This window comes from Saccopteryx leptura, chromosome 1, assembly GCF_036850995.1.
Source record: "Saccopteryx leptura isolate mSacLep1 chromosome 1, mSacLep1_pri_phased_curated, whole genome shotgun sequence".
NCBI lineage: Eukaryota > Metazoa > Chordata > Mammalia > Chiroptera > Emballonuridae > Saccopteryx > Saccopteryx leptura.
In genome coordinates this window covers 169,420,738-169,448,114 of record NC_089503.1, presented here as the reverse complement: position 1 = coordinate 169,448,114, position 27,377 = coordinate 169,420,738, and positions in this window count along the sequence as shown.

Below are 27,377 nucleotides of genomic sequence, written 5' to 3'. Positions count from 1 at the left end.
CCACGTTATAGCATCTTTGCTTGTGCAATATACAATAAATGGGTTTCTGGCCCTTCCCTGTGCCAGATGCTGCATTTGAGTGCACAGGCAAATAAGAGTGATCTCTGGTTGCTTACAATAAGGAAAGATCAAAAGATATGACATGCATTTCTTTTGAGGTTAAGTCCATGTTTTGTAATCTTCTTGAAGATCAGCATATACTTGAAACCCTATATTCATTTTTTTACCTTGTACATTAATACTAGGTTCATTATCCAAAGATGTATACTTATGGAAGTCCCAGAACATTTAGAGATTTTAATGTTACATATTTTTTGCTCAATCCTGGATTTCATGATACAGAGATGTTGGGTGAGTGTATTTTTTAATGAATGTGATTGTGAAGAATATAATTTTGCTTGCTGTTTGTCATAATGATATTCATAGCTGGCACTTACTGGGCTTTCATGGTGCTCCAGGCACTGTTCTCTAACATGTAAGTCTCTATTTTCACTAAGAACCCTGAGCTGTCTGTGATCCTGGTGCTGATATCCAAGAACCTTTGTTATGGACTCAATGCTTGTGTCTTCTCAAAATTCATTTGTTGAAACTGTACCTGTGATGGGATGAGATTAGAGAGTGGCACCATTGGGAAGTCATTAGTAGAATGAGATGAGGTCATGCGGGTGGGGTCCTCGTGAATGGGACTGGTACCCTTGTTAGAGTCAGAGAGAGCTTGCTTGCCCTCTACTCTCTGCTCTGTGAGCATACCAGGAAGTCACTTGCACCCGGGAAGAGGACTCTCACTAGGCCTCTGCCATGTTAGCATCCTGATCTCAGACTTCCAGCCCCCAGAACTGTGCAAAGTAAATTTCTGTGTGTTTTTTGTTTGTTTGTTTGTTTCATAATCCACCCAGTCTATAGTACTTTGTTACAGCAGCTTGAACCCACCCAGTATAACCTCTGGAAACAAAAAGCTGTTTTCATTCATTTAATGATAAAATTTACTTGGTAGAAGAATTCTGAGCTAAATTGATTTGAGGTTAATCATAGTCTTTAACCATACCTACTCAGTTGAATAATTATATGTTGAGCTGAAAAAAACATTTTGTTTTTGTCTTTTATTTTGGGTACCGCAGTGGCTGTTATATCATGTGTGGAATATGGAGTGAATTATCTCACTGTTCGATAGTTTAAATTGAGAAATATATCTAGCCCCAAGGATTTCAGAAAAGAGGTTGTAGAACTCCTTTTTCTTTTCTTAAGTGAGAAGTGGGGAGGCAGAGAGATAGATTTCCGCATGTGCCCGACCAAGATCTACTTGGCATGCTCACTAGGGGCAGATGCTCTGCCCATCTGTGGTGTTGTTCCATTGCAACTACAGCCATTCTAGTGCCTGAGGCAGAGGCCATAAAGCCATCCTCAGTGCCCAGGGCCTACTTTGCTCTAATGGAGCCTTTGCTGTGAGAGGGGAAGAGAGATAGAGAGAGAGAAAGGAGGAGAAGGGTGAAGAAGCAGATGGGCACTTCTCCTGTGTGCCCTGGTCTGGAATCGAACCTGGGACTTCCAAACGCCAGGCTGATGCTCTATCACAGAGCCAATCAGCCAGGGCTGTAGAACTCCTTCTAATCTTTGTTTCACTAATAAGGAAACTGAGGCCCCAAATGCTCAAAAAACGTGACCAGGGTCCCCTAGTCTGTGTGAGTTATTTATATAGAAACCCAGTCTTCGAAGACAAAAAGTCATTTTCCTGACTACCCTTCAGAAATGACTAATATCATTTATATTCAGGTAATGTAGTAGGAATAGACAGGCATTAATGAATAAATGCTGTAGAAACATTATAATTAAGGAGAAAGAGCTGTTGCCTAAGTTTCTTAGAAAAGGGATTTTAAACCAAGTTCTATTACTCACTAGCTATGTGACCTTGAGCAAGTCCTCTTAAATTATCTCTGTCCTATATTCATGTTCATGTGAGGAGGCTCATTATACCTGCCTTACAAAAATCTTGTAACATTAAAATGCTATAATTGCAGTGAAAGTACTTTGAAACTAATTAGTGCTGTGCTTATATAAGATGCTATTATAACAGTTTCATAGTATAAAGAAAGATTTTTTGCTCCTTTAAATGGAAAAGAACATTAGAAACATCTCAAATGTAAAATACTCAAGAGAAGCACTTTCCAAAATGTGTTTCACAGAACACTAATCTGTGAAATGCTTCAGGACAAAAACAGGGTTGTGGTCTGAGACAACTGGAAAAGATGCGTATTGTATCTTCCTCTTGAAGATTCTCAAGGCTCATCCAGATAATAAAGGCTCTTGGGATCTTACTTAAAGAGAACATTTTCCTTTTTTGTTGTACTTAACCTAGGATTTCCAAAATTTATTAAGCTACCATCCAGTAACACCTTTAAACACGAACCATTTGGCTGACTATGTTGTAGAAATACTCCACAAAAGAATTAATGTTTAAAAACTTGAGATTCTTATTAATGTGTATTTTATCTCCAAATAGAAAAATACCTAGCTATTTTATATATACCACTAATTCTGTTTATATTTAAGAATGTATACAACAGTTATTTTTCCTCCTGCCAAAGATGTCTTTTAATTTCACATAATATTATTTGGTTTTTCATCAAAACTTTTCCAATAACAATGCATCCCAGTGGTACAATGACTCATTTGAGTTCACTAACATTGCTGGTCCCATATTACGAACAAATCTCATCAAGTTTTAAGGAACTTTCCTTTATCCAATTTTTCTTTAGTTTATTCATGGTAAACACTGCATCCACAGGTCTTTGAAATGGTCCTCTATGGACTAATTCTAAGATGGCTAATTTAATTGGTGAACTTGACTGGGACAAAACGTATCCACTGCTGAATGAGGGCATTAGTTGGGATGGAATGGATTTTGGAGTTGGAATGGTGACTTGCAGGAAGTCCCCAGTGAAGCTTGGAACACTGAGCCTCTAAATTCTGACAAGTCTTCTTTGCCAACAGGAGAGGCCTTCCCTCCCCAGCAGAAGCACCTCTCATCCCCATTAGAAGGGAAAAGCCCTACATCACCTGAAGACACAGTACTGACCTCCCTGGAGGTTGCTATCATAGTAGGCAATGTTGCTTCTCCTATGGACCAACGCCACATCCCTTCTTGGCTTCTGGGTCTATAACTAGACTTAAATCGCAACAGACTCCTTAAGGTGAGGTATGAAGTGTGATGCATGAGAGGTTGGCTACACTCCAGAAGAACTTGAATTTCCCAGTTCATACAGACAGGGATCCAGGGAACATGTATGGGGGTGGATGCATGGTGCCGTTTTTCCTACAGCCAGGATTTGCAGGTCTGGGAAGCAGTGGACGGACATGGGAGTGGACCACTCATCATCACACCTAATGCTCCACCAGCAAATGTTGGCTTCCTGTTTCTATGGTTGTATGCTCTGCTGGCATAGAGGTCTTAGTTCCAAAGCAAGGAATGTTCGCCAGGAGCCACTTGAGTTTACTGAAGTGTCCGGCTACTTTGGAATCTTCACGTCTTTGAGGCAACAGGCAAAGAAAAGAGTTACTCTGCTGGCTAGGTGGTTGATCCTGGCTACTAAGGGGAAATTGGTTTATTTTCTCACAATGGAGGTCAGGAAGCGTATGTCTGGAATACAGGAGATATTTTAGTATTATCGTATTTGATGATTAAGGTTAATGGAAAACTACAGCAATCTCATCCAGGCAAGACACCTAAGAACACAGACATTTCAGGGATAAAGATTTGGATCACCCCACCAGGTAAAGAACCACAAGCAGCTGAAGTGCTTCTGGAGGCAAAGGGAGTAACAGTTATGACAACATGAGCACATACAGCGATGAGAACTGTCCTTGTCATAAGGATTTTCTCCTTAGTTTGTTAGGAATATGTCTGTATATATATAATCTATCTTTGTTTTCTTCCCTCTCTTTTTCTATTACTGTGTAACATAAGATGAGTTGACTTTATGCCATGAAACTTAAGTATTGTTAATTCTACATCGTAGTGTTTAAATTATGGGATATCAAAGAGAAGAGTAATTATTGTTCAAAAGACTTACCTTCTCTCTGGAGAAGGGTTAGTGTGCTTTCATTTTACACAGGACAGTTGTATAATGGTAGGTGGGATTGTAACATTGCTATTGTTTTCATTTAGAGATGAAATGTGTTTTAAGGAGATGTATATGTGAACCAAGGTGACAAGGAGTGGACTTTTGCTGGTTAATACTTTGTGTCAGCTTGGCTGTGCTATGGGCGCCCAGATATTTGGTCAAACATTATTCTAACTATTTCTGGGAGGGTGATTCTGGATGAGTTTAACATTAAAATCAATCGACTGAGTAAAGCAGATTGTCCTCCCTGATGTGTGTGGGTCTCATCCAATCATCTGAAAGTCTGCTTATATTAAAACACTGACCCCCCCCAAATAAAACACTGACCCTTCCCAAGAAAGAAAATAATGCTTCCTGACTTACTGCCTTCGAGCTAGACCATATTTTTGTTTGTTTGTTTTTTCTTTCCTGCTTTTTACTTGACCTGAAACATTAGCTCTTCCAGGTCTTAAGTTTACTAGTCTTCATGCAGAAATTACAGCATCATCTCTCCTGGGTCTTCAGCTTGCTGACTTCAAATCTTGGGACTTGCCAGATTCCATAACTGCATGAGCCAGTTGTTTATAATAACTTTCTCTCTGTCTCTGTCTCTACACGCACACACACACTCTGGAAAATTCTAATACATACTCTTTTTTAAAAAAAACCAAAAGAGACAAACCTATATATTCAATACGTAAAGAGAATACCTAAATCATTTCTTTAGTAGTTGATGTTTTATGACAACTTCTGGACTATGCTGACCATACCTCCAAAGATTATTATGTTCCCAATCCATACATTCCCTACTAGGTAGAGGGCCAAGTTTTCTCCTCATATATTATTCTTTAGTGTATCATACATATGCACATGTAAGAATATATTAGGTTATTTGTTTACTTATATTAGCTCACTCACAACTAATCTTCAGAACAGGGACCAACTAATTTATTTTTGTTGAAATATGCAAGACACATCTCAATGTCTGACAATTAACTGTTAGTGAATACAGCTTGAGTTGATGAAGAGAAGTGTACAGTACACCTCTCAGTAAGGTCCTTAAAATCCTGCTTTTTCAAACCCCTTTGAAGCAGCATTTCAAAGGAAGCAAATGCATTAGATATATTGTAGCACAAATAACGTTTGTTGGCCGGTAACACTTTATGGTTTTGTGGAAGTAGAGACTGCAGGAGTGAGAACAAAGAGGGGCTGTTTGCTCAGAATCGGGCACCATGGCTGGTGTCTGGCAGTGACCCAAAGGCAGGCAGTGCAGGGGGAAAGCTTTACAGTGTATAAAAAGTGTGGGGTCCAGGAGTGCTGTGGTAGGAAGTGGTTGCCATGGGGAAGCTGGAGGCAGGCTAACTAAAAGCAGGGCATCCTGTCTGACCGCTTTGGGAGTATATTTGGCTTTCTGAGGTTGGTCCTGGGATGAAAGCAAGAGCAAAAATTGAGGAAGCTGGCCGTCGTTAACCAAGTCCTGATCATTTTGGGCCAGTGACCACAGAGATTCTGGTTTGGCTTTTTGGACTCAATGCTCCTGAGGTTTTGGGTCAGAGTTTTATTTCCCTACATTGTCTGTTCATTTGTATATTCAGCCTCTCAGTGTGACTTGTTATAATATGATAGTGAAATAGCTTTAACAGATAAAAATATAAAATTGCACATCATTTATGCTAAGGAGGGGAAGGTATTGGGTGGTGACTCACTGTCACAGGTCCCGCATTGATGGTTAAGCATAGGATGCCCAACTCAGACATGAACCATGGTGGTGAGAGGAGGGGGCATTCTGACAATATGCACTGTGGATTTACATAATAAATTAAAGGTACAAACAACTTCTTGTCTGTTAGGAGATGCATTCGTCCACATTGTTAGAACATACCTAATTCTGATCTTCAATGTTAATTGTGGCAGCATCAGCAAATTTCACACTGCCTCTCCAACACAGAAGATTTTGCTAGCTGACTTTAGGTAGTTTATCTCAGTGGTTAGCCTACTGATTCATATTAGCCCTGTGGAAGAGAAAATTGCACTTAAGTAGAAGAGTGATATGTTCGAATGATAAATTTCACGTTCTAAATCCTTCAGTTTAGGAATATGAAAAGGTGAGAAGCAGAAATGTTGGTTACCCACTTTTTTTTCCTTTGAATGATCATTTTCATCAATCACTTTCAAAACATAAATGGACTCTTTTTGTTCCCACTTAACTACCTCTCCCATATATTATCTAAAAAGAAAGGCATGTTATGACTCTAAGAAAATAATGTCTATGTTATTGTGGAGTAGAACATTTGGTTTTCAAAAAATTATCAAGGGAAACAATTATTTTTCTCCTTTAGCTATAAGATTACTTTGTCACGAGTGTTGGATTCTTTATAGTCTTATGCAAGCATTGACTAAAACAATTATATATAGGGCATACACAAACCAATGACTTACTAACCTGATGAGGTGAGGTAATCAGATCTTCTCCATTAAGAGAATGACTAAAACTATGTAGGAATTGGACAGTGAGTTTTAGAAGTTGCAACTGAAAGGTCATAGTAGCTAGTTGAGCTTTAGAAGGATCTATAACATTTCAGGCATACGCTGAAGTTACTGGAGAACAAGAGCTAACAGGAGAAACTTACTAATATTGGGAATAATGCAAACAATCAGACTCCAGTTTATTAGCTTAGTGGTGTGATATCAGAATAAAATCCATGACTTTCTTCTTTGCTAAGATTATTTAGCAGAACCCTGAATCCATGCTATCTAACTGTCATTTCCTTTGTTAGGACTCCTGTCCTTGAAATATCAGAAGGGTCTCTGCTTATTGCTCTATGCTTATACTTACTACAAACACCATTATCTAAACTGGTCATTTCTTTTCTTTCCTTTCTTTTTCTTTCTTTTCCTTTTCTTTTTTAACAACAAAAGCAGCCTCATCAGATAAGTTGATTTTATAATGCTGTCCTTCCCAAGAGCAAAACTTATGCAAATGGCTGACTAGTGGGGTTCTGACATTTTGGAGTTTCTAAGTATTAGATACATAGGTAAAATTCTCCAATTACTCTGTTACATTTGTTTATACATTTTTCTATTATACGTACACCCTGAGTTGTGTGGTATGGATAGACCACTGAATAACATGACATGGAATTTTAATTCGCCCAGTGCAGAATATATTTTGTGAGGATGGGGGAGACTAACCTATATGAAGGTAAATTTCAAACATGACATTAAATTTAAAAAAGGTGTGTACTACTTCCAACCTCAAAGCTCAACCTTCTGATCTTTTATTTTTATTATTATTATTATTTTTAAGTCTTAAAGTAGTTAGTAACATGTCAGGTTATTCAATACAGAATATTTTCTTCTTAAGATGAGTATAATATTTTGGAGATGAGAAAGCTAGGCAAAACCAGAGATGTAAATGAACACTGTTTATAGACATTTTGGCCATCAGAGTTTTGCATTTCAAATGGAATCCTCATCATCAGATGGTTCCTTTAAGCAAGCAGAAGTCTTTGCCCCTTCAGTTCTGAGAGGTCTTTTCCCATCTAGAGGAAGAACAACTGTCTGTGTGAACCTTGATGAGTTAGAGGAGCAGACACCACTTTAAAATTCCACAAAGGGCAATATCAAGCAGCCCTCACAGCCCAGAAAATTTCATCCTCTGGAATAACCAATTATTTGGGGTCCAGGTTAAGAACTATATTCACTTGCCTGGAAGTGGCCATCTAAATGGGTCAAGTCCAGTTACTGCTGACTGTAATGGTATGTCCTAATTCTGGGGTGTCTAGGGAAACATGCCATTTAGAGAAATGGACAAAGAGAAATTGAAGTATAAAATGACTTTGTCTTCACTTGTGTTTTATTCACACTGGCGGTTTAAGAGCCTTACATTTTGATCTTCTTTTTTTTTTCCCCAGGCACAACACCACTTCAATTCATTCTTCCTCTGGGTGTTCATGGTGGGGGTAGGGGTGGTGATGCATCACTTAAGTGTATGTTGCCACGACCTGCAGCCACTTACAACAGAGCCCTTCTGCAAAGGCACTGAGCAACAGAGCAGATCAGCCCCCTGTGCATGCCAGGATCTAAAGCCTAAGGAGTGCGTCTGGCTCCCTGTTGACAAGCCCCTTTAGTTCCTGCCAAGAATGAATTCCCCAGAATGACAGCTGGATTTGACAGGGGCTGCCACCTGACAAGTTGAAGGAAGAGATCGTGCAAGATGATGGAATGAAATCCCTCTGCAGCCTAACCTCCAGAGCACCCTCAGAGTCGCGGACAGCAGCCCAGCACCATGGTGGAGTGAATGCCAGACATTCTCCAGGCCAGGCAGGTCACTCTTTTCTGTCACCTGTGCAAGGACGAAGCTCCATAACTGAAGCTCACTGTGGACGCGTCTTTTTTTTTTAGTACTCATGACAATAAGGGCACACTGAGGCCCCATGCAACAAGTGTCACACAAAAGTTTAAATTACAGAAACGCAAGGGATTTATTATATATTTGGTGGTGAAGAGAGAGAGAAAGAATAAAGACCCATGCTTTTCAGTGGGATGGGTTAGTTGATGAGTATATATCCCAGGTTGGACGTGATGTAATGCTGCTCTATTTTGGGCCCCACATGAGAAGGTAGATCATCTCATTTTCCTTGAACCTACCATTCTCCTAAAATTCAAATAAATACACGATTTTTTACAGCATCTCTCCTAAAATATATATATAATTTATATAACACTAACTTTAAATAATTTTACCCAATGCTGAGAAAATAAGGTGACTGATATGGTATGCTGTTCTCTTATTTTATCACTTAATAAGCTATTTGCTTGGAAAACTCTGTCCAGACACAGTCTTCACGTTCTGCACTGACTTTGGAATATCACCTCGAGGTAGATGTGCACCATGATAACCATATGTATTTAGGTGGAGGGCTTTGAAGGCATGTCACAATTTGTGAGTTGTGTTCAAGCAAACACTACCACTCTTCATAAGAAGAGTGTTGTGCATACACATATTTACTTTTTGATGGAAAATGCCTATAAATCTTTATGTGACCATTATATTATGTAGCAAAATTGCCACCAAAGATTATTATTCACACAGTAATACATTTAAAATATGAATTCTATAATCTCACACATTTAGAATGGTAGCTGGTCAGAAGGGTGAGTGAGTAGGGAAAGAAAATACTAGAATGTGCATATTTAAAATGTAAAATCGAAAGAAATGAATCTTTATGAATTTTGATCGTAAGTGGACAATTATGCTTTAAGTTTTTATGTCAAACAAAAACATCTTGCATCCAACACAAGGCCACACTGAGGGATACTGAGAGTTCCACAGGAATCTAAATACATAAGAACTTATTATTATTATTATTAATTTCAAATTATAAATCTTAAGCCTGAGGCACAATAAATGCTTTCCATTGTTAAAGATCAGAACTGTGAAACATTTCATAGCTGGTGTCTGAACAACTCAGAACCGATTTTTATGATCTTAATATTTGATAATTTGATTAACACTGCCAACTCAAACAGATTATTTTACCTACTGCATGTTCCTCCCTATCTCAACGATTAAAAACAAAATACATTAAAAAAAACTTTATTCAGTCCACTTGCATTTTTACTTCCTGCTTTGATGAATGACTTTATTATCTGGAATCTTCTATATGTCTTTAGGTAGAAACGGTAATTTTTACAGCAGGATAATTAACAGCTTTCAATTTTCAGGGGGGGGGGGAGAAAGCAAATGACATATATTTTACTGCAGTTGACCACAAAAGGGGCTGGCATTATTCATGTTTTTAAAGTTAATATTATTATTATTATTACTATTATTATTTATATGCTGTCTTGTTCATTTGCTAAGGGAAGCATAATGCTCTTGTTTCTTCTTACACTGAAGTAGGACCTGTGTTCCTAAAGTGAGGGGAACATCTGGTCAAGTCAAGTTATTTAAATAGAAGGGCTAAACATACCTGTCTTTTGTTCTCGGTAGGAAACGATTTAACTACCAGAAGGAGACAATCTGCTCACAAACCTCATAGTCTCTGGTTCATAAGTCAGTAACCAAAAGAATACTGAACTTAACATGATAATGAATATTCATTCCTGTAACTAAGAGCGGGGCTCCTCTAGACTTGTTCTTCTGAGAACTCTTTCTTTGGGCTGTCCTTTCTCCATCCTCCCACATGCCCCGGTCGCTTGCTGTGTGGGAGACAGGGCCGCCCAGCCCTTTGTTCCCTCCCGGCCTACCAACCTCACTTATTTATATATACCACTTGGAGTCTCAGAGAGATAAGGTTACATTTTATTATCCAAAGAATCACAGTCATAATTAGAATTTTTATTGCCAGTTATGGAAAGAGAGGGTATCAAGGGAGGTCAATGGGGGGACATGTTTGAGTCTGGAGGAGTCTTCAAATCACAGCTGGTTGGAAGTTGCTTACTCTTCTTTATAGTTCTAATTAACTCAGAGAGTGATGCTTAATCTAAATGTCAAGATAAGGTTCAGAAATATTTTGATAACATACAGAATTTTTTAAGATGTAAAGGACCTTGTGAGTTATCTATTCCAATCATTCCTCACCTAAGAAAAAAATAATGAAAAGAAGAAATATATTTTAAAAATTATAATTAAACTATTTATATAAATAAGATGATGAAATTCTAAATAAATTTTTTGGAATGCAGTTTTATGTGAGAAAAAGTAGTATTCAAAGAAAAGCTGTCATGGAAATTTCCAAGGTGAAAGAAAGACAATGAAATTTCTCCTCTAGAAATGGATGACGAATTGGAAATTAGCCAATAGATTTTAAGGTCAGGTCATAAAAATCTTTAAAAAAAAAAGTCAATGAGTAACCATGACAAGAAAATAAAAAGAAGTCTGAGCATCCATGATATGAGAATAAGAATAAGCCAAATCAAATTTCGGTAAGAAGAAAGGACAGCACAGTAAAGTAATTGGAGCTGTGCACAGAAAAAGTTACCCGAGAGATAGGAACAGATCTAAGCAAGGATAAAAACCAACTGCACAGATCTTAATAACTCTTATTGTCAATGAAGGCAGAATCCCAGAAGAGTCTGGAAAGCCGAATGATTCACTGGCTGGCAAGGGGAGAAAATAAAACATGAAAACAGCCAGATGGGGTCTTAGATGTTATTTTAAAGTTAATGCACAGTGAAAAGGAGTGTAGGCAGGAAAAGACTCCGCATCGCTGTAATAACCCAAGTTCAGAAAATGGGTAAGAGAATTCAGTGCTTCTTTTTCATATTCTATACACAGAGGAAACGATCTGCCCAGAAAATTTTCATAGTCATTTTGATGCAGACAAGTTGAAAAAATCCAATGAACTACAAAACATTATTAGCAAAAAAAAGAAAAAAAATATTTATATAATCATACAGAAGATTCATCCATTTAAATGGGAGAAGGAAAAAAAATGACAACGTGGAAACTTCGCAAGACTCTCAGAAGATTATTTCATGTCTCTGGCTTCCCACTTTGTGGAGAAAGTTGTGAACTCCTGGCTTGAATCCTCTCTGCTACCTGCCCCACCAAGAAAAACATATTGTATATCTCTATGTAAAAGACACACCCTGTTCCCAAGAAGTTTAGGGTCTAAAAACTGGGTGCGTCTTATACAGTGGTTGTACATTTTTTACTTGCATTTCCTGCTTTTTCACACTTGTTTTTGTGCTCATTATTGAAGACAGTGATTTGTCATCAGACACAGATGAGGACAAGCTATTGGATGGGAATTTTGACAGTGGCGAGGACTTGTTTGAATTTTATGATGAATAAAACTTGAGTTCAATAACTTTATGTAATATATATTTTTTAAATTTTGCCCCCAAATTAAGATGCATCTTATACTTGGGAGCATCTTATCATGGGGAAATACGTTAACTACTTTCAGCTAATGGGGGTGGGGTGGGGGACGGAAGAGGGGCATGTTCTTTCTGCTTTATTTTTCTTTCAACAGCTCCATCATCAACCTTGATCTCAAATGTTTTCCATCTTCAACAGAGACTTGCTCTATAGATTGGCCAAGATGGTCTTGATGTTCCCCTTCGCGTAGGTAGTATGTCTGCTAGGAAATTTATGCCACACCCCTCCCACACTGGTTGGTGTGTCTGAGACACGGAAGGCATCAATAGGGTTACATTCAATTCAGTAGAACTGTGAAATATTATAATGTAGTCTACCTGAAAAAAAAACTAGTTATAGTTCTTTTAGAGTACTGAAATACTAATTGGAAAAGTATGAGAAAAAAAAAAAGAAATGAAAACATAGGATGGTGACTGTACAAATTTTTTTTCTTTGTAAATTAGGAAGATATATAATGTAGCTGAGTTTGGTAAGGAACCTTTGAAACCTTTCCTAGGTTGAAAAATATTTGTGGAATAAGAACATCCAAATTCGGTCAGAAGGCACACTGTGTCTTGTTATTTTCTCAGTATTTAAAAATGATTCTACTATCTCTCCAATCCCGAGTAGAGCTAATTTAACGAGAAAATATAGAAGCCTTCACTCTCTTGCTAAAGGGCAGATCAAGGAAGTTCTAATATGGTTCTTTACAGTTCACAGTTTAGTTTTTGCAGTAAAACATTTCCAGATTTCCTCACCTTTAAATTTTAGCTTACCTTTTGATTATCCGTCAGCTTTTGCCTGGCAAGAGAAGAGATAATGGAAAGATAGTGAGTTTATACTAATTAGATCATGTTATGGGTTGACAGATGCTAATTAACTGAATGGAAAGCTGCAGTTACAGTGATTTATATACAATTCTGTAACGGAGCATGAAAATATATCCTCTCATAACATTAACTGAATATTCACTGTGCACCAGGTCTTCTTCTGAGCACTTTGCGTGAACTAATGTACCTAATCCTCTCAACATTCCTTACAGACAGGTATTATTATTCCTATTTTTTGTAACCAAGGAAACAGAAAAACAGAACATTTGCAACTTGGTCAAGGTTGCACAAGGAGACAGTGGGAAGTAGTTTAGCTCTAAACTTATGTTACTGGATTTCAAAACTCATAGTTAATAAAATATAATGTTCTGGTACTTTTAAAATTATACCTTCCTTTATACTCTTGAAATATTAATAATATACTTGGTATAAAATTTCTTTTCAATTTTGAGGACTCAAAAGATCTATCTGATCTTTCTATCATGTGTTTTCTTTCATTATACGTATTCTCATCTTCTGTTTCCATTATCCTTTGCTATTAATTCTGCCACAGTACTTTTCATATGCTGGCTTTTATTAATGTTATACTTTATTTAACTACTTTTATAATACTTATTCTCTGCATTCATTCTTCTAAGACCTTTGAAAATATCAGCTTATTTAAGCTTTATAACACATTGATCGCAACATTTTTTTGTCCCTATTTCACAGATGAAAAGACAGAGACAGAGAGAGGTTTCAGGATAGTTCCAAGGTCACAGAGCTGGTAAATGGTGAAGCTAGAATTTGAACTCAGGCATTTCAAATGGGTTCCCAAGGCCATGATATTCATTAGGCTATGTTGCCTATGCTTATCTCTGCTTAAAAGAAATCTTTAACATTGGGCATGGTCTCCTAGAATAGAATGAAGTCTCTTGTTTATATTTTTTATCTGTTACCGCATAGAAGAATTTATAAAAGAATGATAGGATTTAATTAAATTATTCTTATTTTACACCTGGAAAACTAAGCTTTAGGTACAAATGAAAGAAAGCAGAGATTTATGAATCTGATACTTCAATAGCTACAAAACATCTTCCAAAATATCAGGACATCTTCCCATGTTCCATATGACAGCTCTTCAGAAGCCCTGTGTAAAGAACTAGATAACCTACAAATGCTCTTTGGGGGCAATGCTAATTGAGATACTTGCAAGACTTGCCAAGTTTCCCACTGTAAAGCCATCATGGAGCTGAGACTGGAATAGGGACAGTATAAATATTGCTAAACCAGTTACAAAAGTTTCCATAGGTTGGGGCTTTACCTTGTGCCACACGCTGGGCCAAACCCTTTGTGTTTGCCAAAGGATACTCCCAACCACTGTAGGGTGGCTGCTGATTTTGTTTCCATTTTATCCCTCAAGAAACAAATATGTGGAAAATTAAACAGTGTTAGTTTCACGAGCTTAGCAGTTGTGCTTGCTGATTAGAGGAGGAGCTTGGATCTTAATTCCTCAGATGTGTCTCTGAGTTTGATTCTGCAGCTACCTTCGAGGTACCCACAAATCAACTTGGAGTTTTATTATTAAAATTTCATGTGAGTTTTCCAGGAGGAAGGCAATGAATACACGAGAGAATGTTTGTTGGAAGGGATGCAAAGAGCAGTAAAAGAAAATGCTTGGCTGTTTGCTAGGGCCACATTTTGTATATTTTCTCTGTGGAAACCTAGGTTCTTATATAATGATATTCAATACAGCTTCTATGGAAATCATTCCTAAGGTAAAGGGAAGTTATAACCCAAAGAATTAAGAATGTATTTTGTTTGTTATAGAAGAAACAGTATACCCACTGATTAGAAAAATATTCTTCTTTTTCTTTTTCCTTTTGTGTTCTGAAGACATGTTTCAAGATAGAAGCAGAAAATGAAGGAAAGTGAAACAACAAGGTCAGGGTTAGCAGATGTGTTTTTGTTGCTGGTTATAGAGAGAGAAGGACAAGTGAGTATCTGGCAGGAAGCCCAGACACCCGAGGTTGACACTCTAGCATTATTTCATAGCGAGTCTAAAATGCTGACAGGAATGAGAGGCCCCCAACAGGTACACAGAGGATGCACACTACTCAGTGACAGTGGCCGATCGTGTTCTTCTGATCACTTATCCGGCAGCAGGGTAACACTTACGAAAGGATGACAGAAAAGGACGGAAGGAAAAATCTTTGCTACATGGAGCTTTAGGGCCATGATGATTTTATCCTTTTAGTTGTATTATTTAAAAAAAAAAAAAAGGTGTTTTTGTTTTTCACTATATTACCTTTGTCCCTTTAGGATAGTATGCCTCCCGTTCTGTTCGTGATTTCAAAATTTCTGTGACTTTCTCTGTAGTGAAGGTTAGATGACATTCTAACTTGAAATAGATGACATTGTCATGGCTCTTCTGTTCCAAGTTGTCATACTTAGCTTTCACTGTGGTACCTACTACTGTCCCCCCCCCCCACCCCACCCCACCCCGTCCCCTGGGGCAATGGCCCATGCTTGAGTAAACTATATCATCTATGCTATTTTGAGTCCCATTTCTTTAAACTCTAGCTCTCTGTTATTTGAGAGTGGATGTTAATGAATTGATATATAATGCCTTGTGGGCAATGCATTTGCATTTTAAGTGGTGCTTTTTGAATGCCTGGCTTTTAGAGAATGGTTTCCCCTCAAGCCCTATCATTCTGGTTGTGTTTGTTCAAGTCTCTTCCCTAAAAGTAGCCTCTGCCTCTATTACTAAATCTAGTGAGTTGAGAGACAAACTTATTGACACCCCAAGCATTCATTTAGCAAATGTGCATTCTCTACCTACTATGAGTCAGGTATTAAGCTTGGCATCAGTATAGCAAAATAAAAGAGAGTCCCTGCACCAAGGAGGTCAAGGCTAACAGGTGGAGATGGATATATCATATTCTCCCATGTATAAGACACTCCCATGTATAAGATGCACCTTAATTTGGGGGCCCGAAATTAAATGTATTACATAAAGTTATTGAACTCAATTTTTATTCATCATAAAATTCATACAACTCCTCATTACTGTCAGAACTCCCATCTGTTAGCTTGTCCTCATCTGTGTCTGCTGATGAATCACTGTCTTCAACAATGAGTGCAAAAATAAGTTGGAAAAAGCAGGAAATGCAAGTAAAAAAATCTACAACCACTGTATAAGACACACCTAGTTTTAGACCCCCAAACTTTTCAAAAAACGCTGTGTCTTATACATGGGTATATGCGGTAATTTAAAAGGCTATTGAAGTACAGTGATGGAGATAAGCATAGGAAATTTCAGGGCCTTTACAGGTTACTCTACATAGGTAACCGTGGTTAGGCAGCAGTAGAGAACTGAGAAAGGGCTTCTGGGTGGCCTGATATCCAATTATACAAATAACGTTTTGTACTGATACCTTCAAGTGCAAGTTAACATAAAAATAAGTGTAAAGCCAGTGGCTGTGGCTACCATCACAGCAGCCTGGCCCATGTAGGTTTACATTGGATTCGGACAGTCGGTAAAGAAACAACGGAGCCAAAAATCTTTAATCCTAGCTTGCACCCGGCGGGCAAGTAAAAAACACAAACTGGGCTCCAAAACACACTCACATTCAGTGCTCACAAAGCTACTGACTTATCCAAGTTTCCTAGAATCAAAGGTTTCCAGCTCACCAGACTTATTCACCTCTGTTCCCCATCTCCTTCCTTCTCCCTGCACAAACTGCACAAACTGGCTCTCACTCAACACTCTGCCATCTTGGCTGCTTCTCCTGGCCTACTCTATGTGGCCTCCTTCTGCTCTCTGCTCTGCTCTCTCCTCTAATGATAATCTCAGGAACCAAGAGAGCAAGCTCCTGTTCTGCCCTCATTTTATAGTGTAGAAATCAAAACCTTTAATCCAATATACAAAATAAGGAAGTCTCTGATACAAAGTCACTTATCTGAGGCATAATTGGATTGTACCACCCCATACCAAAAAGGGTGGAAAAGGCTTAGTCCTAAAACCAAGCCCCTGGCTACAAGAATCCTGCCTGCCCACAGCCCTCAGAGACACACATTAATATCACCTGGGCGATGGCCTCCATGTGGGCAGTGCCATCTTTTTTTTTATTTTTTATTTTTTTTTAATTTTATTTATTCATTTTAGAGAGGAGAGAGAGAGAGAGAGAGAGAGAGAGAGAGGAGAGAGAGACGGGGGGAGGAGCTGGAAGCATCAACTCCCATATGTGCCTTGACCAGGCAAGCCCAGGGTTTCGAACTGGCAACCTCAGCATTTCCAGGTCGACGCTTTATCCACTGCGCCACCACAGGTCAGGCTGCAGTGCCATCTTTAACAAAGTGAGCATAATATATTTTATCTGCCCAACAATAAGTAAGAGAAAGAAGAAGGAGGTTGGAGATGGGTAGGGGATGCTAGTTGTAAAGAGGGAATATCATTAACAGAAAAATAAATCAAGGTGTGTGTAGAGCTGTGGGCAATTTCATGTACACAGAGCATCTTGTGTGAACATAAGAGCAATTAAGACTAAGCTGGAAGGATAATTATGGGGCAGGCAGAACAAACTTCTTAAAGGAGAATGTTTCTCTTTCTTTTTGTCTAAGTTCAAAAAAATCCCCAAAACGAAAGACACATGTTAACATATAATAATGGATCTTCAAGGTATATATTAAGCAATTCTTCATGTATTCATGATCTTGGCATAATGGCTCACATACATAAATTGTGTTTTTCATCCACACGTTTTAGATTTCTTCCCCATCATTAATCTTTTATTCCCTCCCAGACATAAAGAACTTCATGAATGAGTAAGTGGCTTGGAAGCTCAGTATTTAAACATTGAGTTGGAGGCTGGTGTTGGGTTTTATTTTTTCTTTCCCATTTAATCAGGGCTGTACCTACATACAGAGATGCTGTTATAAAAATCACATATGCCTATGAATTTGCATATTACCATATTTATAGAACATGCAAAATATTACCTTAACCTATTTTCCTTCTTTCCAAAGACGCCAATGAGTAGGACACCAGAAAAAATGTCAGGTGAACACAAACAGGAGCTCAGAAGGGTTTCTCAATAGTCACTGGCATTTTAGTCACCTAAATTAGGTGTTGAGTGTGACATCTGTCCTATGAAAATAGCAGCAATGTGATTTTGAGCAGGGCATTAAAACTCTAGAGACTTTAGGATTTGAAGTAAATACCAGTACATATAAAATAATGCACCACACTGTCCAAAAAATCTAAGAGTCTATTCAAGAGAGTACATACATGCACATTATATATTATAGAAGTTTAAAATACACTATTAAGTTTTTTTTTTTTAATGCCTGGCATTTTAACATTTATTATAGTATTAGTTTAACTGTAAGATTATTTTAACTGAATTGTAAGATATTAGTTTAACTATGGCACTTAGAGGAATACTTACTCGCAGTATTCTCCCGCATTTTTTAAAAAGTCAGAGTATTTTAGAAATGTTAAATTAACAGTAAAGGGGAAAGTGTTTCAGGCTCTCTTTTGATTTGGCTTTAGAATACTTCCAGAGATTTGTCCTAACATATATCAGAAAGCATGTCATATTTTTTAATACAAAAACTAATCATTAAAAGATTCAGGTACATGGCATCTTATATGAACTTAAAAATGCTAAAAAAATTGAATTTTACTTTTGAACTACAATGTTCTTGGAGAATAACATTTCTGTTTTGTTTTATTTATTGACATAAAATAATAATAACAGACATTTTCTGTTTTTTCCTTTTCATTTTGGCAAAGAAAGGAATTTAAGTTCATCCTCATAAATTTTCTCTGGCACTTCACATATAATTTCTGTCAAGATATTTTGATAGACAGCAGTTTGGAAAGACTACGTGATTCATCTAAAGTGACAGGATGAGGTCCCTGTGCAGGCTGAGATGAGAATTCATCTCACTGGGGTAATCATTAAGAAAACTTTCCTATCTTTTATTTTAAAACAAATTTTAGTTTTCCTGCAGAATGAAAAGATTTCTTAGAAGCTAGTTGTTGAATATGGGTTGCTTTGGTCAATACTTGGATCCACTGCCCTGACTTCTATAATAGAATGTAAACTCATTTTTTTTCTTTAGTCATTTAAAACACACTAGCCTTCGTTATAATGTTTTCTGAATATATGCGTGATCAAATATTTCCCGATCAGCCCTTTCTCAGTTCTCTACTGCTGCCTAACCACGGTTACCTATGTAGAGTAACCTGTAAAGGCCCTGAAATTTCCTATGCTTATCTCCATCAGCATCAAATAATGCTGTCTATGGACTATGAAAATCCTTTTTTTTAAGATGTGGTTTCAGGGCCTTTCCCCACAACCCCCTGATTGTATCCATCTTTTTTTTTCCCCCCATTTTTTTAAATTAAATTTAATGCAGTGACATTGATAAATCAGGGTACATATGTTGAGAGAAAATATCTCTAGATTATTTTGACATTTGATTGTGCTGTATACCCCTCCCGCAAAGTTAAATTGTCTTCTGTCACCTTCTGTCTGGTTTTCTTTGTCCCCCTCCCCTCCCCTAACCCCTCTCTCCTTCTTCACCCCATCCCCCCTACCCCAACCCCCCGCCCCTGTTGCCATCACATTCTTGTTCATGTCTCTGAGTCTCATTTTTATGTCCCTTCTATGTATGGATTCATCTTAGTTTTTTTTATGATTTACTTATTTCACTCCGTATAATGTTGTCAAGGTCCATCCATGTTATTGTAAATGATCCGATGTCATCATTTCTTATGGCTGAGTAGTATTCCATAGTATATATGTACCAAAGCTTTTTAATCCACTCGTCCTCTGATGGACACTTGGGCTGTTTCCAGATCTTCGCTATTGTGAACAATGCTGTCACAAACATGCGGGTGCATTTCTCCTTTTCGAGCCATTCTATGGTGTCCTTGGGGTATATTCCTAAAAGTGGAATAGCTGGGTCAAAAGGCAGTTTGATTTTCAGTTTTTTGAGGAATCTCCATACTGTTTTCCACAGTGGCTGCACCAGTCTGCATTCCTGCCAGCAGTGCAGGAGGGTTCCCTTTTCTCCACATCCTCGCCAGCACTTATTCTGTGTTGTTTTGTTGATAAGCGCCATCCTGACTGGTGTGAGGTGATATCTCATTGTGGTTTTAATTTGCATTTCTCTAATGATTAGTGATGTTGAGCATTTTTTTATATGCCTATTGGCCTTCTGTATGTCCTCTTTGGAGAAGTGTCTATTCATCTCTTTTGCGCATTTTTGGATTGGGTTGTTTGTCTTCCTGGTGTTGAGTTTTACAAGTTCTTTATAAATTTTGGTTATTAACCCCTTATCAGACGTATTGTCAAATATGTTCTCCCATTGTGTAGTTTGTCTTTTTATTCTGTTCTTGTTGTCTTTAGCTGTGAAAAAGCTTTTTAGTTTGATATAGTCCCATTTGTTTATCCTGTCTTTTATTTCACTTCCCCGTGGAGATAAATCAGCAAATATATTGCTCCAAGAGATGTCCGAGAGCTTACTGCCTATGTTTTCTTCTAGGATGCTTATGGTTTCACAGCCTACATTCAAGTCTTTCATCCATTTTGAGTTTATTTTTGTGAGTGGTGTAAGCTGGTGATCTAGTTTCATTTTTTTTGCAGGTAGCTGTCCAATTTTCCGAACACCATTTGTTAAAGAGGCTGTCTTTACTCCATTGTATTTCCTTACCTCCTTTGTCAAATATCAGTTGTCCATAGAACTGTGGGTTTATTTCTGTGTTCTCTGTTCTGTTCCATTGATCTGTATGCCTGTTCTTATACCAGTACCAGGCTGTTTTGAGTATAACTGCCTTGTAGTATAACTTGATATCAGGAAGTGTGATACCTCCCACTTTATTCTTCTTTTTTAAGATTGCTGAGGCTATTCGTGTTCTCTTTTGGTTCCATATAAATTTTTGGAATATGTGTTCTATAAATACTCAGAAATCAGAAGCATTTTTATACACCAACAATGAACAGTCAGAAAGAGAAATTAAGGAAACAATCCCCTTCACAATTACAACCAAAGAAATAAAGTACCTAGGAGTAAACTTAACCAAGGAGACTAAAGACTTGTACTCAGAAAATTACAAAACATTGATAAAAGAAATCAAGGAAGATACAAACAAGTGGAAGCATATACCGTGCTCATGGTTAGGAAGAATAAACATCATTAAAATGTCTATATTACCCAAAGCAATCTATAAATTCAATGCAATACCAATTAAAATACCAATGATTGTATCCATCTTAACAAACCCTAGGGAAATAGTCACCCGTATTGGAGCGGGAGAGTGATTAGCATTGTGTGTAGACAGAATTATTCTTTTGAGAAGCGAAGACCATTCATTCCTTCATAGATGACCCTATTTCATGTGACTTACCCTACTCCCCACTTGCCAGCTGCCTGTCTGATGTTTAAAAATAAAACCCAAACAGGAAATATGACAAGAACTTCGGGTCTTTCTGAACATGTGATTACTTGGGAGTGTGTAAGTGCTATAGCCTCAAAAAGAATTTTCAGAGATTTTAGTAGTTTTCCAGTAAATGGTCACAATTTTTAAAAGATATTGAACATTTTAATAGTTGCTGATGAAATAAAATTGACTGGTTTCCACGTAATAATGATGTACCAAAAAAAAAAAAACCCAACCAAACAAAAAAAACCTGAAAAGGAAAAGAGAAAGCCAACCTTAGAAGATGAAAGCTACGAGTGGAGAGGCTTGAAGTCTAAAACATTTTGAAAGGTGTGTGTACAGTCACTTCAGATCTCTTTATCTAATCTCTAATTACCAGAATAAAGGTCATCTTTTACACTTGAAAGGGATTATAAACATATGAAAGTGTTTTCCGAGAAAGGTGATTTTGTTGAGAGAGATTCAAGACTAGCTCAGATAACTTAATAGATGGTGGATGCATGTCAGGCTGTCAAAGGAAGTTAGAGGTCTTCAGTGTAACATTTTGAAAAATCACTTACTGGAATGCTCCAGTGATTGATCTGCTCCAGGATGACATTTTCTTCGTATTTTTCACACATTTAATGTTAATAGAGACATTTAACGTTACTTGTCAATCTGTTCTAATAATTGTGTGGCTGCAAGTTATTTGTGACATTGCCAGAAAGTTATAACCTTATTTTTTTCCCCTCCCTAAATCCTAAGGCAGCCCTTAGAAGAGAGCAAATAGACACATATTGAAGTGGCAAAGGCCTCTCCCTGAGTTTTAATAGGGGTGGTCGCCTCTGCCCTGTGTCATTGTTGGTCAGATAAGTTTGTAAATATGATATATATGTTTGCTCGCTTATAGTTTGCATTGGGTATTGGGGACAGGCTGTAAGCAGGCAGGGTCGTTATAGTCTAAGGCTTAATTTTAAGACTAAGCTTTCCCCTACACCAGGGGTCCCCAAACTACGGCCCGCGGGCCACATGCAGCACTCTGAGGCCATTTATCCGGCCCTCGCCCCACTTCCGGAAGGGGCACCTCTTTCATTGGTGGTCAGTGAGAGGAGCATAGTTCCCATTGAAATACTGGTCAGTTTGTTGATTTAAATTTACTTGTTCTTTATTTTAAATATTGTATTTGTTCCCGTTTTGTTTTTTTACTTTAAAATAAGATATGTGCAGTGTGCATAGGGATTTGTTCATAATTTTTTTTTATAGTCCGGCCCTCCAACGGTCTGAGGGACAGTGAACTGGCCCCTGTGTAAAAAGTTTGGGGACCCCTGCCCTACACCCTTGACTGCTGCATGATAGGGGGTGGTGCACTCTCATGAGGAATCCCATTATGCCTCAGATAGGTGACTTTGTATCAAAGACTTCTTTGTTTGTATATTGGATTAAAGGTTTTGATTTCTACACTATAAAATGGGGCAGAGGAGCCCATGCCTGAAGAGAGCAAAGAAAGGCCATGTAAGCCCTGACCGGTTGGCTCAGCGGTAGAGCAGCCGCCTGGCGTGCGGGGGACCCGGGTTCGATTCCCGGCCAGGACACCCCCACCCCCTCCTTCCTCTCTGTCTCTCTCTTCCCCTCCCGCAGCCGAGGCTCCATTGAAGCAAAGATGGCCTGGGCGCTGGGGATGGCTCCTTGGCCTCTGCCCCAGGTGCTAGAGTGGCTCTGGTCGCAGCAGAGCGACGCCCTGGAGGGGCAGAGCATCGCCCTCTGGTGGGCAGAGCGTCGCTCCTGGTGGGCGTGCCGGGTGGATCCCGGTCGGGCGCATGCGGGAGTCTGTCTGACTGTCTCTCCCTGTTTCCAGCTTCAGAAAAAAAAAAAAAAAAGAAAGACCATGTAAGAAGTAGTCAAGATGGCGGAGTGCTGAAGGAGAAGCCAGTTTGTGCAGAGTTTGTGCAGACAGATGGAGATGGGAAACAGGAAGTGAATAAGGCTGGTGAGGTAGAAACCTTTGATTCTAGGAAACTCAGATAAGTTAGTGGCTTTGGGAGTCCTGAATGGAAAGGGAAGTGTTTTCCCACTGTGTGTATTTCTTGCCTGCTGGGTGCAAGCTAGGATTAAAGCTAATGGCCCACCAGTTCTTGGCTCCGTTGTTTCATTACCGTATGTCTAAATCAAATGCGAACCTGCATGGGCCAGGCAGCTATGATGGTGTCCATGGCTACTGCCTTTACAGTCATTCATTAGATTTTTGGGGAGCTGTCGGCTCTTCTGTTTTCAACAAGGAGCACTAGCTTACTTCCATACAGAAGATGACCCAAGCACACTGACCCATCCCTTATTGGGGGTCTTTTTTTGTCTTCTCTCCAACTTCAACCAACTCTTTTACTTTGAATGTCTAAAAAGATACAGGATTTATCCTTCATGACAGATCATTTCTTTTTCTTTTTTTTTTTGTATATCACTTCTTCTCTCAAGTATAATGATCTTTCTATGTATATATATCACTATGATAACATTCTCTGTCAAAACTCCCTAAATGGGAGATGACGTCAGAGTAATGGCGGGGTAGGAAGCGATACCGATAAATCTCCCCCAAAACTCAACAAGATCTTCAACCAGAAACAGAAAAACCTATACTTGGAGCCTCCAGATGCTTTGCAATACACCCGAAGGTATGGTCGAGTGAAAAATTGGCTAAATATATAACCAAACCCCAAAGGAATTAGGGAGTAAGAAATGCTCCTCCTTCCTCACTAACCTAAACAGGGCGGCTTTCTCTGGTAACTGTGAATATAGAAACTGAGGTGGGCAAAGGGGGTGAATAGATCCAGGCTGCGGCACAAATGGCCGAACCAGGTTGTGGCACAGAGATCCAAGCCGAGGAAAAACTGATCCTGTGGCAACCCGGGCAATACAAGCTAACACTCGCGCCAAACCCAAACAAAGAAAGACAAGTGGGGCAGCCATTTTACCCGATCTCCTGGTCGGTGCGCAGTAAGTGGGTGAGAGATTTCTTCCTAAGCCCCGGGAGTGGGTGCCCGTGTTACCCCACAGAGAGGCAGAGTCAGAGGCCTTTCGGTGGGCCGAAAGCAGAATCTCTGGGCAGCCCCAGCGCCCTGGGAAAGCCGCGCATGGGAGGGAATGAGAACTAATTCCAACGGTGGAAATTTTCCGTGTTGGTGGGGGTTTCACTCAAAGGGAAACGCGGCCGGCCTCATATCCTGGTCTGCGCGTGCAGATAGTGAGTGAGAGATTCCTCCAAGTGCCTCGGCAGTGCGCGCCCATGTTATCACACAGAGGGGCAGAGTCAGGGGCCTTTGTGTGGGCCAAAGCGGAATCTCGGGCAGCCCCAGCGCCTTGCAAAAGCCGCGCATGGGGACAGAGCGAAAGCCAATTCCAACGCTGCAACTTTTCCATGCGGTTGGGGGTTTCACTCATAGCGTGAGACTGCTGGCCGGATATCCTGGTCTGCACACGCGATAGTGAGTGAGAGTTTCCTCCAAGGGCCCCGGAAGTGGGCGCCCGCCTGTGTTACCGGACAGAGTGGCAGAGCCAGAGGTCTTTGAGTAGGCGGAAAGCCCGCCTGATTATGCTAGCAGCTCTGACTGACTGAGACTTACCCAGAGCCCTGTGCTGAGTGGAAATACAGTGGGGAGTTGCCAGCTCTTTGAGCCTCTTACTATCCAGGCAGAGGCAGCAGCAACCCCATAGCTGGATTATCAGGCTACTAATTGAGGAAGGAAAGACTAGGAGAAAGGCTCCAGGAACATGGACTCTCTCACTGTCGGAGCCTATAAATGCTAATGAGCCTCGACTGCCAACGAGACTAAAGCACAATACATGACATAGCCATAGAGATTATCAACTGCAAACCTCTACCTGAGCGTGCCAAAGGGGCAGAACCCGGGGTACAGAGTCACCGACCAGGAAGAGGGAGAGAAAAGAAAAAGCAAGAAGATAACCTCTCAAAATCAAGAATAATCTGCAGACTTTATAACCTATCCCATTTTATTATATTTGTTCATTTGTTTCTCTTCTCTTCATTCTTGATACTTTTTTTCCTCCTCCAATTTGGCCGATTAACTCTCTGCCGGTCTTACTCTCTCCTCTCCTTGAACTACACTACCCATAAGTGTTACATCTCCCATTATCTTTTCTCTTCTCTTCCTTTCTCTCTATGAGGGTTGCACTCCAAAACCCTTAACTCTCTCTCTCTCTCTTTTCTTTTTTCTTCTTTTAGTGGTTCCCTCTTTTTTTCTCTCTCTCTCTTTCTTTTCTCCCTCTATATTAGTTTCTTCCTATCTCCTTTACATCTCCTCTCATTCAAACCTCAATTACAAACAAATTATCTTATCGGGGACTGAAACTTATGTTTGGGGCATTTTGGGGTATTTTTACTTCACTTTTTTAACTCACTAGCAGTGCTCCCATCCCTGGCTCTCCATTTTATCTAGTTCTTGTTCCACTAAATACAATAGTAATTTTTTAATTTGGCCCCCCATTTTTCTGTTTTCCTCTTATTCCTCTCATCATAACTCTTAGACAAGCAACGCCTAAAAGCAAATCATTTTACTCTTGACCCAAATTTTTTCCTTATTTGCTTCTTGTGGGTCCATACCCCCCTTTTTTTTCTTTTTTTTTTCTTTTGTTTGCCCCTTTATTACTTTTCCTCAATTCAGGCCCTCCATCACAGGCATTGTTTGTTATAATTCACAGTTCACCACAAGATTTTCTCAAGAAAGAGGGGAGAGGAGAGGAGAGGAAAAATGGAGGGGGAAATAATTTCCATTTTCTAAATTTTTATTTTATTTTAATTTTCTTTATTTCATTATTAATTTTTTTTTTTTTTTTTTGAAGCTGGAAACAGGGAGAGACAGTCAGACAGACTCCCGCATGCGCCCGACCGGGATCCACCCAGCACGCCCACCAGGGGCGTAGCTCTGCCCACCAGGGGGCGATGCCCTGCCCATCCTGGGCATCGCCATGTTGCGACCAGAGCTACTCTAGCGCCTGAGGCAGAGGCCACAGAGCCATCCCCAGCACCCGGGACATCTTTGCTCCAATGGAGCCTTGGCTGCGGGAGGGGAAGAGAGAGAAAGAGAGGAAAGCGCGGCGGAGGGGTGGAGAAGCAAATGGGCCCTTCTCCTATGTGCCCTGGCCGGGAATCGAACCCGGGTCCTCCGCTCGCTAGGCCGACGCTCTACCGCTGAGCCAACCGGCCAGGGCTCATTATTAATTTTTTTAAAAAAAACAACTCTTCGATTTTTTATTTTTTTATTTTTTTTAACTTTTTATTCGTTATTAAATCTCATTAATACTATCAACAAAACCACCCTCAGATGCCATTAAGGAAGAGAAAATCAAATATCATGGATACAAATGAAAGAGAGGTAACATGGATAGATGAGGAAAAATCTATGGAGAAAAAAATTTAATATATTGGAAAACTTGGAGCTAAATGACAGAGAATTCAAGATAGAAATCCTAAAAATCCTCCGAGATATACAGGAAAACACAGAAAGGCAATTTAGGGAGCTCAGAAAACAACTCAATGAACACAAAGAATATATGTCCAAGGAAATTGAAACTATAAAAACAAATCAAACAGAGATGAAAAACTCAATTCACGAACTGAAAAACGAAGTAACAAGCTTAGCTAATAGAACAGGTCAGATAGAAGAGAGGATTAGTGAAGTAGAAGACAAGCAGCTTGAGGCACAACAGAGAGAAGAAGAAAGAGACTCAAAAATTAAAAAAAATGAGATAGCCCTACAAGAATTACCTGACTCCATCAAAAAGAATAACTTAAGAATAATAGGTATATTAGAGGGAGAAGAGAGAGAAAATGGAATGGAGAACATACTCAAACAAATAATAGATGAGAACTTCCCAAGCCTGTGGAAAGAACTAAAGCCTCAAGTTCAAGAAGCAAACAGAACTTGGAGTTTTCTTAACCCCAACAAACCTACTCCAAGGCATATCATAATGAAATTGACACAAACCAACAGCAAAGAAAAAATTCTCAAGGCAGCCAGGGAAAAGAAGAATACAACATATAAAGGAAAGCCCATTAGATTATCATCAGATTTCTCAGCAGAAACTCTACAAGCTAGAAGAGAGTGGACCCCAATATTTAAAGTCCTGAAAGAGAGGAACTTTCAGCCACGAATACTATACCC